The sequence below is a fragment of the Eptatretus burgeri genome, chromosome 6, assembly GCF_056783735.1.
Source record: "Eptatretus burgeri isolate ZD-2024b chromosome 6, Ebu_testis_v1, whole genome shotgun sequence".
In the NCBI taxonomy this organism is placed as follows: Eukaryota; Metazoa; Chordata; class Myxini; order Myxiniformes; family Myxinidae; genus Eptatretus; species Eptatretus burgeri.
Window position 1 is genome coordinate 16,695,405 of NC_140966.1, and position 19,314 is coordinate 16,714,718.

The window sequence follows — 19,314 nt, forward strand, 5'->3', positions numbered from 1 at the left end:
ACTGTTCACGATTTAAAATAAAATCGCTTATCCAAGACACAAAAGATGAATCAACTCCCATTTGTAGGAGTTTCGAAATAGTGATAATGTGATCAATGTGATCGAAAGTTTCAGAAAAATCTGTAAGCATCATCGACGAAATTGATCCTGGTGTTTCTGCATGCTCATGAAGTGCGTGCAAAATATCAATCAGACATTGTGAAGTAGATACACCTTGAATGTATCCAAACTGTTTGGGGTCAAGATTCTGCTTCATTGCTTCCATTGTTCACTGTGCTATGAAGTGTTCTGCAATTTTTGAGAAGTGGGCAGTCAGAGCAACTGGGTGCAAGTTGTCAATGGTGGTTTGGTGACAATTTTCGAACAGGAACGACACATGCCCTTTTGCACTACGCTGGAACGGTCTGTTGCTTGTGTGATGCATTAATTATGTCCATCAGAGGTTCGGTTAGTTCAGAAGAGAACTGGCAGATAAGTCTGGTAGAGATGTTGTCCAGACAACTTGTTTTGCGAGATTCGATTTTCCCAAGTTCTCGACAGACCTCCCATGCCTGGACTTGACATATCGGAAGAGATGGCAAATACGCTAGGAGTAAGGAAGGGTTCAGTGGTTGTAAATTTCTTCCAACGGTTCCAAAGTAAGAACATATTGCATCAGCAACAGCTTGATGATCTGATTACTCAATATTCTCAACTGCAATGTTGCGATGTGAGTTACTGCTACCAGTAGTCATTACACAAATCTCACAATACCATGCTGCTGGGTTTGAACGTTTTAAACGTTTAACCTTGGAAGTACAGTCATTTCGCTTTGCTGCCTTCATTTCACGTCTAACCGTATTGTGATAATATCTCCATCATGGACCTTTTCCATTCGGGTGAAAAGCATGCTGATCAGTTTGTATGAGGGTCTTTGTGCATGATGTTGTCCGTGCTTTATCTTGCTGATGGTGGTGAACACTTCGTTTTGGAAAATAGGTGTCGATCGCATCATGGAGCATGTGATAAAACATGTTGCACTTGTTATGCACTTTCTCAGTGGACATGATCTCAGAATAATCATAATTTCTTGCAAACAACATTCCTACATGGAAGTGGGGGATCGCAGTCTTACTATAAATAACACATTGAAGATCTCCGAGTCCCAAGGGTGAAATAATCTCAACCGGATTCGTTACAATCTTGTCTAGACTAGTATCATTGCGAGTGGGCTCATTCACTATCTGCACCATTGAGTCTGAAAGTAAAGTGAAAAGTTCAATTTGATTGAAGTCGCAAAGAATGGTGATTCCAGTATTTGGCAGCATAGTGAGGATCTGGTCTATCTTTGAGCTGAGGTGATCTGATAGCTCGCTTGCTAATATACTCTTTGGAGGGGAAAAGACAGTGGCGATGACTATGCTTGCTATCGATCGTGGCAGACGAGGAGGTCAGACCCTCACCCAATCCCCTTGAAGAAGTTCTTTCATTCAAGCTTTTTGGTCTCATGATCTGCCACGATGTTTCCTGGGAAAGCCATATCTCCAAGCTGGCCTCCGAAGTCAGTAGCCTACTGGGCATCCTACGTCATGCAAAGTCTTTCCTTGGCACACCCGAGCTTCTAGCCATTTACAAGGCTTTCATTCGCAGTTTGATGGAGTACTGCTCTCACTTCTGGGGTGTTACTCCTGCCTCACACCTAGCTTGACTTCACGCGGTGAAAACCATGGCTTTTTAGGATCTTTGGTATCTTCAATGATGAAGCTGAGTCTTTGGACCTCTCACTCTCTCACCGGAGGCAGGTTGGTGGTCTTTCTGTCTTCCACCATCTTCTCTCTGGCCTTCCCCTCCCCCCCCTTTGCTCTGTCTGTGATCTGTCCACCCTATATTTCCTCAGGGCACTCAAGGTCCACCATAAACCCCATTCTGGTGAAACTGCCAAAAGCAAGAATCACTGCTCACATTCACTCTTTCATTCCTCTTTTTTTTTGCCTCTGGAACAAACTCCCACTCTCTTCAATCCCACTCTTCCCTCCAGATATTCAAAACAGCTGTTCATCACCATCTCATATCTTCCCCCATCCAAAATCCTGCCTGTTATTCCACCCCAAACCCACCTCCTTCAAATTCAGTTTTCCTTCCTGAAAGTCCCTGTAGTACCATCTTGTTTACCCCGTGCACCCCACCACATCCCTCTTGTCTCCTGAATTGTTATATGTTCTGTGTATTAGTTCTTACACGAGCCTCGACTTTGTATTCAAAAACAAAAATCACTTCGAGATTTTCAGGGACTGAGACATTGAGAGGTATTGCTTGAAGGTGAAGCTTGGTGTAGATTGCAACGCCTCCTCCTCTTTGCTCCGTCCTTGGGCGTGAAAACAATTTGAAGCCTGGAAGAGTTAAGAAGTCCACAGGCTGCTCAGGAAAAACAAAACAAAAACAAATTTCAGTAATATCTGCAATGTCAACACTGTTATGGTTCATGATCAGGCTTAATTCATCAACCTTGTTGTTGAGAGACCACGGATTACATAATAACATTGAACGTAGACACCGGTGGTGATAATGACCATTTCGACTCACTTTTGTCTCCATATTAACAAGGAATTTTTTTAACCGAAACTCCCCAGAAGAATTGCGTCTAGGGGGTTCCCAATGATAGTCAATATCGGATGCTTGATATGGCTTCCAGCTCTGCTTCCTCGCTTCGTTTACTGCCTCGCATTCATAGGAGTGCACAACACAAAATTCCACATTCTCAGACAGTATGAATAACGTGGTCGGGTAGGAATTAAATCTCGGCTGGATTTAGGCATTTAATTTGCCTAGCACTATACACAATCATACTATAAGATTGTGAAGATGACAGGATAGCACCAGTTCTTCTGCAGCAGAACACAACAAACATTCAAGTGTGGTGAAGGGTGACAGCAGCTATACAGTGCCCACTCCAGCAACACTATGAGTCGTAATTGAAATAAAAAAAGTGTTTTGTGTTTGGGGCAAACACAAAAGTACATCTATGTAAGAAAACAGGAGTGTCTGTCTGTCTGTCTGTCTGTCCGTCCCCAAACTATTCCCTCAGTTTTTGGGCTATCCCTGCCAAACTCAAGCAGTCTGTGACCATACAGGTAAAGATTACGGTTCTACCTTAAAGTACGCACCGACATCACAATAAAGTGAATGAAGACCATAAAATGCATCTGTCTATTTCTGGACAATGTGGAGAGTTTCAATAAGATTTGTACAAAACTTGGTGGACAGGTTGGGGCGTGATAAAGACAAATTTATGAGATTTTGGTGAAGATCCAGATCTGGATACGAGACTTTTTAAAATCTTTAAGTGATTCTTCACCATTGAGGGATAGTGCTAAAACGATAAATAGCACGATATCTGAAAACATTGTGGACAAGTTTTGGCAAGATGTGGTGGATGAGTTGGTAAGGTGACAATAACAAGCTGATTAGATTTTGGTTAAGGTCTGGATGCAGATTTGGCCTCACAGTGGCATACAAAGTATAAACTGGTCAGCCTGGCAGAGGTATGCGCTACATGAATGCCATTCTAGTTTTCTCACTGAAATTTGGTCCTTTTGTTAGTATTGCTCGTTGTGATTTTTCTTTCACGATTCTGAGATTTTTTTTTTTTTTGTATACATTGTCGAGGCTCGCATGAGAGCGAACGCACAACGCACAACAAGGGGGGCAGGAGACAAGAGGAGCGGGAGAGGGAAGGACAAAACAGTGGGGAACAGAGACCTTAGGAGATCTGTAGAAGGGAGTGGGATGGGTGGGGAACACGGGGTATACAAGATGGACACCACAGGGACTTTCAGGATGGAAAGCAGGGAATTTGAAGGAGGTGGGTTTGGGGTGGATGAACGGGGATAGAAAAGATCATGGTTTTCGATGGGGGAAGATAAGAGGTGGTGGTGAACGGCTGTTTTGAAGGCCTGGAGAGAAGAATGGGATTGAAGAGACTGTGGGAGTTTATTCCAAAGGCGGGGAAAAAGAGGAATGAAAGAGTGAAGGTGAGCAGTGATTCGTGATTTTGGTAGTTTTACCAGAAGGGGGTTGTTGGCGGACCTTGAGCACACTGCAGTAATATGGGGGGGGGGGACATATCTCAGCAGAGCAGAGGGGGTGAGACCAGAGAGGAGATTGTGGAAGACAGAAAGACCACCACCATGCCTGCGATGAGAGAGTGAGACGCCCAAAGACAGCCTCACCATGGGAGATACCAATAATCCTAAATGCCTTAGTTTCCACAGCGTGAAGACGAGAAAGGTGAGAGGCAGGAGCACCAGCCCATAGGAGAGAGAGCAGTACTCCATCAGGCTGTGGACAAAAGCTTTGTCTGTGGTCAGGAGCTCAGGTGGGTTGAGGAAGGACTTTGCATGACGGAGGATTCCCAGTTGGCGACCAGTTTGGAAATGTGGCTTTCCCAGGAAGATCAGTTGTTATGATACAGTCGAATCTGGATAATATGCACATGTGCTTTTCTTCCGATTTACTGGAAACCAAATGCACTTTTCCATATGCAAGAACATTCAAAAAGCCGGACATATGTACTTATGTTACTTCTGCATGCATTTTCCACTTGCAAATACAACCTGTCTCAACTGCAATGTTGCATTGTGAGTGATGTATGTGGGCTTCACTGACGTGGATATTAAGGGGTTGGTTGGGGAGAGGGAGGGGGAAGAAAGAGGGAGGGAGAGAAAGGAGGGAAGGAGGGAAGGGAGGGGAAGGGAGAAGACGAGGGGAGGGGAGAAGACGATGGAAGGGAGGGAAGCGGGCAAAGCTAGGAGTGGGAGAAGGGGAAAAGAGCAAGGAAAGGGTGGAGGGGGGCGACGTCTCACCAAGCATTTTATTCACTGTGGGAGGGAGGGGTGTGAGGATGGGGTGAAAGAGAGAAAGAGAGGCAGAGGTGAAAGAGAGAAAGAGAGGCAGAGAGATAGAAAAGAGAGAGAGAGAGAGAGAGAGAGAGAGAGAGAGAGAGAGAGAGAGAGAGAGAGAGAGAGAGAGAGAGAGAGAGAGAGAGAGAGAGAGAGAGAGAGAGAGAGAGAGAGAGAGAGAGAGAGAGAGAGAGAGAGAGAGAGAGAGAGAGAGAGGTGTAGGAAGAGAGTGCTGCATTTTATTAGGAGGAGTAGAAAAGAGGGGACAGGGAGAGGGGAGGGGGGAGTAGGAAAAAAGAAAGAAAGAGAGAAAGGTGAGGGTTGGAGGTGGCCTGGGCAAAGAGAGTGTTATGTTATGCTTAATGTATGTATATTGTATATATATATATATATATATATATATATATATATATATATATATATATATATATATATATATATATATATATATATATATACATGTATATATATATGTATATATATATATATATATATATATATATATATATATATATATATATATATATATATATATATATATATATATATATATATATATATATATAATGTTGCGGTTGAGGAAATTCGCAAACCACCATTCAGGTCCCGTAGGTGAGATATCTCTGTAAGTACATGTGTAGTTAGCCCCAAACCCGTTGTTTAGAGGGAATAAATGTGATTCATTCGGGCTGCGACTCTTTAAGATAGCCGTTTTTCTGTTCTATCTTTATTTTGAACCAACCACGTCTCAACTGCCATCACACAACAACCACCAACTGCAACGCCACTTCACAACAACAACAACGCCAACAGCCACGACCTTTACCTTCACAACTCGCTCCCTCAAATATCGCATCACCGCCATTCCAAACGTCGCCATGGCCAAGGACCAGCACTTTAAACCCTCCACCACCTTCGCCTCTCCTTCTGCGGCCATTCCCGCACCGCTTGTGGGCACCGAGCGTCAGGCTGTCCTGGACTCGTACAGGGCGCGCGCCGAGCCTCGGGTAGAAAGTGCGGCCTTTCCGAGGAGAAGTCGGATCAGGAATGATACACGCCCACTTCTGATCCGTCCAATCAGCAAGCGCGGGGCGATTTGGCCCCGCCTCCAGGCGCATCAGAGTCGAATCGATATATGCAAATTCGAGGATCAGGGGAGATTCACGCCCCTTTTTCTCGGTCCAATGGGCGAGCGTGGCTCCACACCCGAGCTCGTTCTGATCCAGAAATTTGCATATGGGTTCTCCTACACCACTATAAAGTGCCGAGCGCGGGGCAAATTCAGGAAGTTTTTCGGTCAAGGCGAGTTGGAGAAGAGTTGAGAGTTTTGGGTCGGAAGCAGTTGGAGGCAGTCGGAGTTGGAGAGGAGTTGGAGTTTGAGTTGGAGAAGGGTTGGAGGCAGTCGGCTGAGGAGAATTGCGGAGGGGACCGGATACCTCGGGTCCGAGGAAAGGAAGACGGCGGTCAGCGACGAGGTCGCAGCGGAGTCGCTCGTCACGGGACCCAAGCAAGCCAGCTATACTCTTTCCCCAGAGCAGCAACAATCCCCCCTTTCCCCCCCCCCCCGCGCTGAGATAGTGCGAAAAGGGGTCCCCGTTCCCACCCCACTCCAAGCAGTGCCAACGAAACCCGTGATGGAGCGCGGAGTCGGTGCACCGCCGCCACATTTGCGGCTCATCACAAGACACGGGTAGGCTCCACCCGGTCTCGTGGCCCACAGGCCCCGTCTACCCCCTTGTCTTTGAGGGTGGCCCTTTTCTTTTGCTTTTGAGTATATGTGTTGTCGGCGCCGTCTGTAAAGTAAAACTGTGAAAGTGTTGCCGTGTGCTCGCGTAGTCGGTAGTAGATCTGTATTGTTGTGTTTCTTTTGTAACATCAGCTTTTGGTGCATAATTGTTGTAATTGTATATGTGTGCTTTCCGTGTGCCGCGAAATAAATGTGAATTATGTTGAACCGTTTTTCCCGTTTCGCTTCGTCTTTTCTTTAATTGAACCTCCATCTTGCTTCACTTAAAGGGTTGGTAGTGGGCTTAATACGCCCGATAATTAATCGGAACCGTCAAGGTCGATGATAACACTGCTCGGTTATCCCGATAGTATGGAACGGATCGCTTAAGTGGCCCGTGTCCGGAGTCGACGTGCGGCGAGGTGCGATCGCCCGGTCTACCCTTCGTGTGGGTACTTAGGTAGGTCGAATTTGGCAAACAACCCTATCCCACGCGGGGGTCGATTGGCACGATCGTGGTGAGGCCGAAAGGCCCACCCGTGACTAGTTTCCGGCATTAGCCCGAGAGGGTCACAACAGAATTGTCCGTCCGGTGGGCGATGTGCCGCGATTCGTGTTACGTGGCCGCTCGCACGCCCGCGGGCGCGAATTCGCAACAATATATATATATATATATATATATATATATATATATATATATATATATATATATATATATATATATATATATATATATATATATATATATATATATATATATATATACACATACATAGCCTGGTGTTGGCGCAGTGGTTAGGGCAGCGGCTCGGGATCCAAAAGGTCCTGAGTTCAAGCCCCGTTGGGCCACTGAATTAATACACCACGGGGTTGACTCAGCCTGTCATCCTTCTGAGGTCGGTGAAATGAGTACCAGTATACTGGGCCGGTGTATACCCCAGTTAAAATAGGTGTACCATATCCCTGTGTCGTAAGAGGCGACCAGGGTTGCATCAGGAAGGGCATCTGGCGTAAAACATGTGCCAAATCATTATGCGGATCATACGGATGATCCGCTGTGGCGACCCCTTACGGGAGCAGCCGAAAGAAGAAGAAGAAGATATACATATATATATATATATGTGTATATATATATATATATGTGTATATATATACATATATATATATATATGTGTATATATATATATATGTATATACAGACTATATAGATATGTATATGTCGATGTTGAAGTGAGGGGTGGGTTATGAAAGATGATTGCAAAAAAATGTTAATAAAATAATGTCCTGTAAAAGTAAAATTGCACATTTTCAGTCGATAAGACACCTCCTGTGGCACCCACCACACAGCACCGCAGGGCCCAAAAAAGGTGGAAACTTACGTCAAATTGATGTATTGCATTGAAAACATCGGTACTTTTACCAAAACTAACCAAGCAGCTTGGACAGCACTTGCTAAGTGGCTTAAGCACTCAAGCAAGCACTCCAATGAAAATAGTTGATAAGAAATGGCTGGCTTGGCAAGTGATGAGCATCGCCTTTCCATCATATGAAACACACACCTACCCGAAATGTCGAATATGCCCGAATTGGAAAAATGAACACTTTTTTAGCCATCAGAATGGCTGCTAAGTTCAATTCTGGAGCTTAACTTTTGTAATTCACATTAATTTAAGAGATTCTAGAGGATATGGCATGTGCGGAAATGAAATAAAGTCCCTCCGTGTGATTGTAAGCATTGCAATGTATCTAGCAATTTGTAGGTTTCGATAATATGAGTGAGGAGAGTGAAAAAAACTTTATCGTTAAGAAATCGATGCAGCCTGTTCCAAGTCAAAGCATGATTGAACAGGCCAAAAAACATGGCTGCTTCAGACCCCAGCGAGGTAACCCAGGATATGCCTTAAGACCCCATGGAGAGCATGGTGCCGAGGATGCACCTGACAAATGATGTAATGAAATAATGCCTTTAATTATCTTAAAGGGAGTGATTTAATGAACCCAAACACTCAATTTTCACTCTTGCACTTCCTTGGAGATCCCTTGGTATGCATGCAAAGTTTCAGGCTGTGAGGTTTCATGGTTTTGGAGTTATGGAGGAGACACACACTGACACACACACACACACACACACACACACACACACACACACACACACACACACACACACACACACACACACACACACACGATTCATCAGTATAGATAGAATAATTCATTCATTTTAATTATTTAAACCAGAAAAGTTCTCCACACGTATGTAATTATGTGATTTCTTTATCTTCAATCTCATCCTTTTTCTGACCATTTATTCTTATCTTTTCAACAAACTGAACATTGAAGCTCACATTTTTACAGTACTGTTTGGAAACAGACCAGCTGGTTTGGAACAAATTTTGTGCAATTAGCCGCTTCTCAAGATATTTCTGAATAAATAGGTGGTTGATCTTTTCTTGGTGTGTGACTAAAAGGAACCAATATTTGTTTTTACTGTTAATCGGGTATAATATGAGAATGTCTCAGCGTGTTGCATGCACATTGTTTGATGCACGTGGCTAATTAATGCATGAAGTTTAATGTCTACTAATTATTGTCATAGTTGATTATGTAATTATAACTAGCCATCTGTCATTCATTATTGTGAATGCATGAGTATGTCAATCATACTTGTTTGTAGTGCACAGCAACAGGGCCTCACAACATTCAAGGTCAGGCTGCACTGAACACCACACCCTCAGCGAGCTACACTGAGGATGTGCCTTCCATGTCTTCCTCATTAGCACTGTGGATCGCAGTAAGACATATTATTTATGATGAAAGAAGACTTGCTAAACAGTGGTATCATTCGGTAAAATTTAATCACACTGAGTTAAAATTGAATCATCGTATGGAACATGTGATATTCAATTATAGTTTTGCTAAGAAACTATATAATTATTATCAAAGAAACGACGGTAAAATGTTTGAGACAGTTCCCCCATTTAAATCCTGCCACCACCACCCATCCACCAGTCTCTTCCCACATACTCCATGCCCTTCCACTTTACATACTTACTCTTCCCACATACTCCATGCCCCTTCCACTTTACATACTTACTCTTCCCACATACTCCATTCCCCTTCCATTTTACATACTTACTCTTCCCACATACTCCATGCCCCTTCCATTTTACATACTTACTCTTCCCACATACTTCATGCCCCTTCCACTTTACATACTTACTCTTCCCACATACTCCATGCCCCTTCCACTTTACATACTTACTCTTCCCACATACTCCATGCCCTTTCCACTTTACATACTTACTCTTCCCACATACTCCATGCCCCTTCCACTTTACATACTTACTCTTCCCACATACTCCATGCCCTTCCACTTTACATACTTACTCTTCCCACATACTCCATGCCCCTTCCACTTTACATACTTCCTCTTCCCACATACTCCATGCCCCTTCCACTTTACATACTTACTCTTCCCACATACTCCATGCCCCTTCCATTTTACATACTTACTCTTCCCACATACTCCATGCCCCTTCCACTTTACATACTTCCTCTTCCCACATACTCCATGCCCCTTCCACTTTACATACTTACTCTTCCCACATACTCCATGCCCTTCCACTTTACATACTTACTCTTCCCACATACTCCATGCCCCTTCCACTTTACATACTTCCTCTTCCCACATACTCCATGCCCCTTCCACTTTACATACTTACTCTTCCCACATACTCCATGCCCCTTCCACTTTACATACTTACTCTTCCCACATACTCCATGCCCCTTCCATTTTACATACATACTCGCTAATGTGGTATCTTGTCAACTGCAGAAAACCGAAAGCACAAAACTGAAACAGATAATATTGGTTAATATTACAGCGTAGATACATGAAAAATGTCCCACACGACATACAATACATACTATCAACATTTCAGAAGCACAGCTAAAGAAAGACTGAATGGTACCCAGACCCCTCCACTTCCCCCAATTCCCCCTACTCCTCATTTCCCTGCAATGAAAAATATAGCTTGACGTATAAATATAAGTGAAGTTTTTATCCATATATATCAAGAAACACTGTGAAAGTGTTTTTATTGTTAAGAGTATAGACATTTACATTGTTTAGTTGTGAGTCATATTCCCATTGTGTCTATATCATACACCTTGTTTAATTTTGCATTACTCGTACATGGTACATTGTGCGTAAAAGCACGTATTTTTGTTCTCCCGAGGAGAAGTTCCAATTTACATAATCGAATGATTGACATCTGAAAAGGCAAAGGGAAACATATTCGCTTGCCCTCAACATTCGAGAGGCTCAAATGTTAACGTTTGCATTCATAATATGTAAAAATACTCAACTGGAACATCATGAATAGAGATTGTTTCCCCAAGTCCATACTCCATAATATGTCATCACTGAGCTGATGGCTGTGCTGGAATTTCCAAGCTCGTATGATCCTTGTGCATTGCACACAGATTCTGAAGGACAAGATTGATCATTAACTTCGAGACAATATCAAGTTGCAATCATTCCTTTTCAGAGGGCTCACGCTCTTCATTTGAGTCTACCAAAGGCATTTTAATAACTACTCAAACACTGACAAGTATAAAACTGGAAAGCGACTGGACATCAGTGAAGCTGGTTATGTTTGGAAAAGCTTTGATAAGCCATGTCTTTCATCAGGAGGCATAATATCCAATATTGAAAGTATTGAAAGTCTCCAACTTTATTTCCCAACAACTTGACTTGTTTGTTTTGGGAAAATGTCCTTCAGGGAAAAAACATAAATCGCTTAGAATGCCTAAGCAAATGGGGATCATGAGCATTCCAGTAGACCAGTCCAGCACACACATCCCAAAATAGGCGCTTCCCATTCACTACAGCTTACAAAATGATTGAATACCATCCTTTCCGATGATGAAGTGATCGTGAAGGTTTTATTGCGGAATGATTGGAAAGTATGACCCATTAATAGCTTCCACAGTGAGTGGGATTTCTCATCACTCTTCTAAATCTGTGGTCATTTCAGCAAACTGTTCTGAACTAGGAATGGGAATCTGTAAAGGTATTTGGATTGATACTATTGCTGCGCAAATATCTCATACAATATACCCACTCTCGATGCAATGCTTTGTAACAATACCAAACAAATGTCCCACACTCCTGCAGTCAGAATTGGTTGCAAATGTCCACAGTGCCAATAAGTCTTTCATTTGTACAGAGATGAAAAAGTAGAAGGAAGTGCTGGTGTGAACTACCGGTGGATAAGTTCGAAGGTTATCTTCGACATCCGAAAGTTCTCCAGGCACTGTGCATGATTAGAGTTGGTAGATACTCTGTTCTACTAGTCGACGGACATGTTTAACAATAAATAACGTGTTCTTGTTTAGAATATCATGCATGTAACATTTATTTTAATTAGTACAATGAATTGAAGATAATTGTTATTATATAGAACAGCTGCATGGAAAACCGTCAGAGCTGTCCTATTAATAGACGTAGTCCCTTGTGGACATTGCATGATCAATTATATCTGTCCTTTCTTCTATTTCCAGCCTTTAGTGTCTGCCTGCTGCAAATGTTGTTTATACAATCTCACTCAAACATTACTATATAATATGTTGTCCTGGAAAGCTAATTTGTGAAAGTAAATCTTTGCATTCATTCTTTATTTGGTTTTTGCATATCTCTCCAAGGGTGGATCCAAGATCCAGGTGGGGGTCGGGGTTTGGGGGTCCTTCCTCAGGAAATTTTGAGACATTGATGGTCAGAAACAGCATTTCCTGCTTTCTTGGAAGTTTTCTGCAGTTGTTGTGTTCTTCCTTGGCCCAACAGTTCAGCATATTCACGGTGACTAATGGGCCAAAGTCGCAAACTTGCTCATCCAATCCTTACTTTTATAAAAAGGCCTGTACACACCTGTTCTGAAAAATGATGGCATTGACAGTCTGTGTGTTGGGCGAAGCCCGGCATCACCATATGCTGAGATTGTGAAGCTTAAGGTAGGGAGTTCTTTCCACAAAAGCAAATCATTTTGTGTATCGGAAAATCCATCGGTACGCAGAATGTAATTGCTGCATCGAGGATGAATCAGCACATCATCATTTTCATCTTGAAAGAGGAAATGATGACGCAGCTCGTTGACACCGGTCTGAGTATAGAGCCGGATATCTTCGTGTTTGTTTCCCTATTGGACGCGCCATCCAAGAAGGTCATCATCTCAAATGTTCCTCCTTTCCTCCAGAATGAGCCGATTAAGGCTGCTTTGGAACATTATGGGAATGTATCAAAAATAACCTTAATTCCTGTCCAAGTCAAGGATCAGCAGGTAAAACATGTCCTGTCCTTTCGATGTCAATTATTTATTATTTTCAAGCCCGATGCTCATCATTTGGAAGTCATGTTGAAATTTAAACACGATCACTATACATACCGGGTGTTTGCTACATCGCAGACCTTGGTATGTTTTTGGTGTGGTCAGTGCAGACATGTGAAAAATGAATGTCCCAGTCGTGTGCCTGAACAGCCATTGAAGGAATCTAGCGATGAAAACGAACCTGTGCCAGGCAATGAAGCTCTTTCAAAGCCAGACGAAAGTTCTGAAAATCAAACCGAGGATAAGAATGAGTTTTGTGTGGTTGCACGAGGAAAACGATGGCACCAAGGTTCAAGTACAGTCGAGCTTGTTTCATATGCTGAAGCAGTCGCTGTGAAAAGGGTTTCACTCGATATGAGTGAGGCTAAACCGAACCTCTTCAGTGATGAATCCTGTCCTCCTCCTCGTGTCAACGAGGAGGTGATGGAGCATCAACATGCTTCATCAGCGGATACTCCAAGTCGAGATGGATCATCTATGGATGGTGCATCTGTAAATGGTGAACTTAGTCCGGATGTTCAAACAATAGTTGTGCCTAGTACATCAGAAACCTCTGAGGAGGTCCCCTCAAAATCGGAGATTGGTCCGTTACCTGAGCACTTGATCTTCGTTAAGCCGAGGCCAGTGTCTACTGCATCTGTAAAGGTGAAAGACGTCGTTATCCATCATGAGTCGTGCGATTCAGATGACACTTGTTCGGTATTGGATTCTCGTGAGACAGAGGGTGCAACTGGCGATTTACAGGATTGTGAGGAGTTAGACCCACCCTCTCTGGCTGAAGTAATTACATTTCTCCATTATACTTTTCGGAAAAAGATCAAGCTGTTTGAGAAAGATCAAGCTGTTTTTTTTTTCTGCATTTGGACAAATTCCACGTTACTGCTTATCGCATCATAAAGAATCCGACAGCCTATGGTGCCAATGAGTCCCAGGTGTACAGGCTGAAAAAAATTGTATCCGTAGCAAAGAAAGAACTTCGATGATCATCTCTTTCAATAAATTCTGAAAAGTCGTTATGGTTTTGTCTCCTGAAAGTATAAACATAAACGGGGCCACGCCCCAATATGAAAAATGCATGTCAAATTATTATTACAGCAAAGGCATGTAGACGTACATTTTCTCCAGGACGTACATTGTGGGGACACATGTACAGCTGAATGGCAGAACACAATAGGAGGATCGTGGCTTTTCATTTATTTGATTGTTCTAGAGCAGGAGTCGCTTTCTGGCTTAGATCAACCAGGACAAATGTCTCCAAGAGCCGCGTCCTGAAGGTTTTGTCTTCACCAGAAGAAGAAGAAGAAGAGGAAGAGGAAGAACAAGAACAAGAACAACAACAACAACAACAACAACAACAACAACAACAACAACACGGAGCTCTCTTAGAGCCAGCATTCGCAACGCGACGCGGCTAAAAAAAAAACAACAAAAAAAAAACAATAACAACAACAACTTCTGATATTTTGTCACGTGCCTTGATGGAGCCAATAGCGAGACCCGTCATGGAGGCTCCTCTTTCATGATGAGAAAATAGTGTATTTACCAAATTACAACACATTAAATGGAATAATCTTTAAATAGTAACGTGAACTTTTTGAAACTTTAAAGCAAATGTCCGAATATATTTAAAAGTTCATGATGGACGCTTTCAAAAGGCACCGTCAATGCGAGGATGTGTACAGGTGTTTAGTATTTAAGGAGATCCGGATCCTGTATATAAAAGAGCCGCGTCCTAAAGGTTTTGTAAGAAGAACAACCTCAACAACCTCTCTGAGAGCCAGTGTTTGCTACGCGAAAATATCATTCCATGAAGTTATGAAAGATCATTTGGATTTTGTTGTTTTTCCGTATGGAGGACATAAGGTCACATGACTGAATGCTTATGCCCCAAGTGATCCTTCTCGAAGATTGCTTTTTCCCTTCTTGATTAATTGTTTAGGCGTAAAATTGTTAAGTTTCCGGTAACCCGACCTCACCTGAAAAATTCCTGTTGACCCCAATTTTTGTTTTTTATCGATTTCTCGGTGGCCATTTTATGTCCGCTGTACACTCTGTGCCATTGTTGATCACTGTGGTCTCAACAGAGAAAATCTGTGGCTGTTTATTTCAGGTAAGGAGTTAGAAAGTTTCATTGACATTTTAACAACATTATACAACCCACCTGGGACCAGTGCTGGATTAAGCCTCGGCTGGCCCTAAGGCACATTTTGAAATTTTAGAGAATGGCCTGAAAATTTTAAATTAGATCTCGGGCTCATGGAAATGGACCCCAGACAAAAGATGAACTGATTCAAGAACAAAATATTTAATACAAAAAAAAGACAAATATTTAATGTGAAAATAATTTTTGGCCCGAATTTTTGGCTGGCCCTAAGGCACATGCCTTGTCTGCTTAATGGTTAATCCAGCACTGCCTGGGACACATTGATGGCGTCTTGTTCAAAGTAAGAAAATGGACCCTGGATAGACATTCCTGACTGACAGAAGTCATTTCTGCCGTGCAGACATTTGGTGTTCGTTTTTTTCACTTAAAGTGCCGATATGGTCACCAAGAAACAAAAGATGTTAGACCCCTGAGATCTGCATTTGAAATACTTACATCTGGCAAAAAACAGTTACTACCAAAGAAACCCCTAAAAATTGTATATTGTGAAGAGAAAGATGAATAAGAAGAAGCTTATTGTGAACATCAGTCTAAAATCGAAAATGAAGTGTAAATATTTCTTCTGAATATTTTAAAATACAGAATTGAATTTCTTGAAAATTATTGAAAGTTGGGGTTGACTTAAACAAAAATTGGGGTCGACAGGAATTTTGTTACAAAGTAAAAAAAAAAAATTGCAACATCTTATCATTATCTCAATTTCATGTATGACTTTAATGGTTGGTTCTGTACTTTGTTGGGGGAGGGACCTGTTCATACCCTGCAAACAGAATACATGTTTTATTTTATACCAGAAAACACCACCTGTCGCTTCGCTGACAGGAATACGGGGGGGGGGGGGTTGATTTTCAGGGTTGATGAATGGGAGATCAGTATTCTTCAATTCCTTCACATGGCCTGTTGAGCCATGTTCATGATATGCTGTCTTTATCACTGCTGAGACCAGTTTCTCTGTTTAAAGGAAACCGAGCAGAGATACTAAATTGGTGTCATTTACTCCTCTGACTTGTTTACGCAATACTGTTGTACCCCTAATTTGGTATCTCACGATGGACATGTTAAAGTTCATGATTCTATATCTTTTCAACCATTAACGTAGATGTTCTAGTTGGAAAGCCGTATAATCTGAAATACTGTAATACTTCCATTTAAACGCGTCCAAAAAATAAATAAATAAAATGCCCCCCCCCCCAAATCCCTACCGACCCACCCCATTCTTTGAGCAGCATGTTACCGGAAATCCAACATGTTTTTTGGGGGTCCTTAGCTCAAATTGATTTTGGTGGTCTTGTCTGCCGAGCTGGTAATTTTAATTGCACTTTCGAGCCATCTCTTGAACGTAGATATGCCCCCAAAATGCAATGGAGGAAAGTTACACTCCACCTCAGGAAAACATTCAAAGTAAAACTGTTCCATCTCCATCTCGTGTGAACGAGGACAAACTCCATTGAAAAAAATAAAAGGGGGAAAAAACGATCGTATCCTCAGTGCCCCCCCCTTTCTTTCCAATGCCATAATTTGCCAAACGATGACCCTCCAACCCCAACAGTCTCTGAGCCAGCTGTTTTGTATTACGTGTCTGAGCACAATGATAAAACTGAGAAAGAACCTCAAATTATCAAATCCGTCAGATTCCCCCCTTCCCCCTACACAACCCGAGGTTCTTCCAATTCCTCTACCCCATCCTGCAACTACTGATATGGAGCAAGCTGATGTATGTGCACCACAAGTTACTCCAGAGCCTGAAGAACCAGCAATTGAAAATTTCCCAGATAGTGATTCAGACATGTCTGAAGGGGAATCCCATAAAATAGAGGATTTCCCCACAATAAACGAATCAAACGTAAGAACAACCCAAATTTTAAAATTCCTTGACCACACTTTCACGAAAAGACACATCAATACCAAAGAGCATTTTGCTGAACTGCACGGATTTATCGAGACGGCAAGGAATATAATCCGCAAGCCTAGCGACTACCACATCACTGAACCTCAGTGCAGCAGGTTAAACTAGAAGGGCACTCGGTGGAACGCATATCTCCGCCACACAATGCCTAATCCACGAGAACATATCGGACCCAATACGTTTTTGAAATCTCATGCTACATATCGTTTTTGGCCCTATCTTTGACTTAATGAAGAATAACCTAAAAATTAAATATTTCTCATCTCCAGATCCAGATTCGCATCTTCACCAAAATCGAATAAATTCGTCCTTGCCACACTCCCATCTTGACCACCAAGTTTCAGCCGAATCCGTCAACAACTTCTTGAGATATCCTGCTATTTGATATCCTTGAGATATCCTGTATTAGTTTAGCCCGATCTCTCAATGGTGAAGAATCACTGAAAAAATATAGTAGTCGGATCCGGATTCGGATCTTCAGCAAAATCGAATCAATTTGTCGTAGTCACACACCAAACGTTCACCAAGTTTCAGCCGAATCCGTCCACACCTTTTTGAGATATCGTGCTATATATTATTTTTGGCTCTATCTCTCAACGGTGAACAATCACTTAAAAAATTCTAATAGTCGGATCAGGATCCGGATTTTCACCAAAGTCTGACCAGTTCGTCCTTGTCACACACCGAATCTGCACACAAATTTTGAGATATCTTGCACACAAACAAACAAACAAACAGACATAAATGGGTGAAAACATAACTTCCTTTACCTTCGGTGGTGGAGGTAAATATCGTGCAATGCAGTACCATGTCGTTTTTGGCCCTACCTCTCAATGGAGAAGAATCACTTTCAAAATGAAATTATTGTCGTATCCAGATCCGGATTCGGATCTTCACAAAAATCGAATCAGTTTGTCCTTGCCACACACCCAACCTCTCCACCAAATTTCGTCCAAATCCGTCCACAACATTTTGAGACATCGTGCTATATATCGTTTTTGAGCCCCATCTCTCAATGGTGAAGAATCACTGAAAAAATTCAAGTAGTCGGATCCGGATTTTCACCAAAATCGAATCAATTCTTCCTTGTCACACTTACAACCTGTCCACCAAGTTTAATTCGAGTCCGTCAACATCTTTTTTGAGATATCCTGCACACAGGCAAACAGATAAACAGACAGAAAGGGGGTGAAAACATAACCTACTTCACCTTTGGTAGTGGATGGAAAGATAGCTTTTTCTATTAAATTTTGTCCAGTCGTTTATAACAATGTCAACGGGTACACAGAGAAGACAGAAGTAGACACCATGATTTTTAAAGAATTTATTTGTTGAACATTTGAAGTATATTTGATCCATTTTAATACATTACACTCGTATTTGGTAGACTTGCCATTTGCAGATTTCAACACTTTTACTCTTTCAGGCAAAGAACTCATGAGTTCTTAAATTTTCTCTTGTGGGATTTCTGCCCAGGCTTCTTGCAAACCGGTTTGCAATTCTGCCCATGATGTTGATTTCCTGGACTTTTTCCGCACAGCTTGATCCAATATGGCCCAGACGTGTTCAATGGGAGAAGACTTCATGTCAGGAGACTCACTTGGCCATGGAAGTCTCTTGATCCCATTTCTGTCCTGCCATTCTTTGGTCTTTTTTGCATTGTGGCATGGAGCTCCACCTTCCATGAACAGTATTGTTTTTAACCATCTGACCAGTGGAGAAGACGGGGAGAAGTCCATCCTCAAGGATAGAAATGTGTATCGTAGTGTTGATGTTGCCAACACACTCCATAAGCTCTGACCGACCAGTGCTCCAGATTGCTCCCGACACCATCAATGAAAAACCACCACGTTTGACAGTTGGCAGCAATCGGTTCAAAGAAAACTCTTGACGGGGAAGTCCCCAGACCTATACGCGTCCACTTTCAGAAAATTGAGCAAATTGGAACATCTGAAAAAATGACAGTTTGCCAAAACTCCAAGGGTCTGGTGGCCATCTCGTTAGCCCACTTCTTTCTCCTCTGAATGTTGGCTGGTCAAAGAAGAGGTTTTCTCCTTGTTGCTCTCCCATAGTAGCCAGTTGATGAAGGTACCACATGGCAGTTCTTGAGCTAACTTGGACCTTCCCTGCAACATCTGCTGCCTTGCAACAGGGAGTTTTCTCAATGGACCACTTGACATCTCAAAGACACCTTTCTGAGGGCCCAGATCGACCAAAACGGGAAGCTGTGGATTCCCCGCCTTCACTGGTGAATT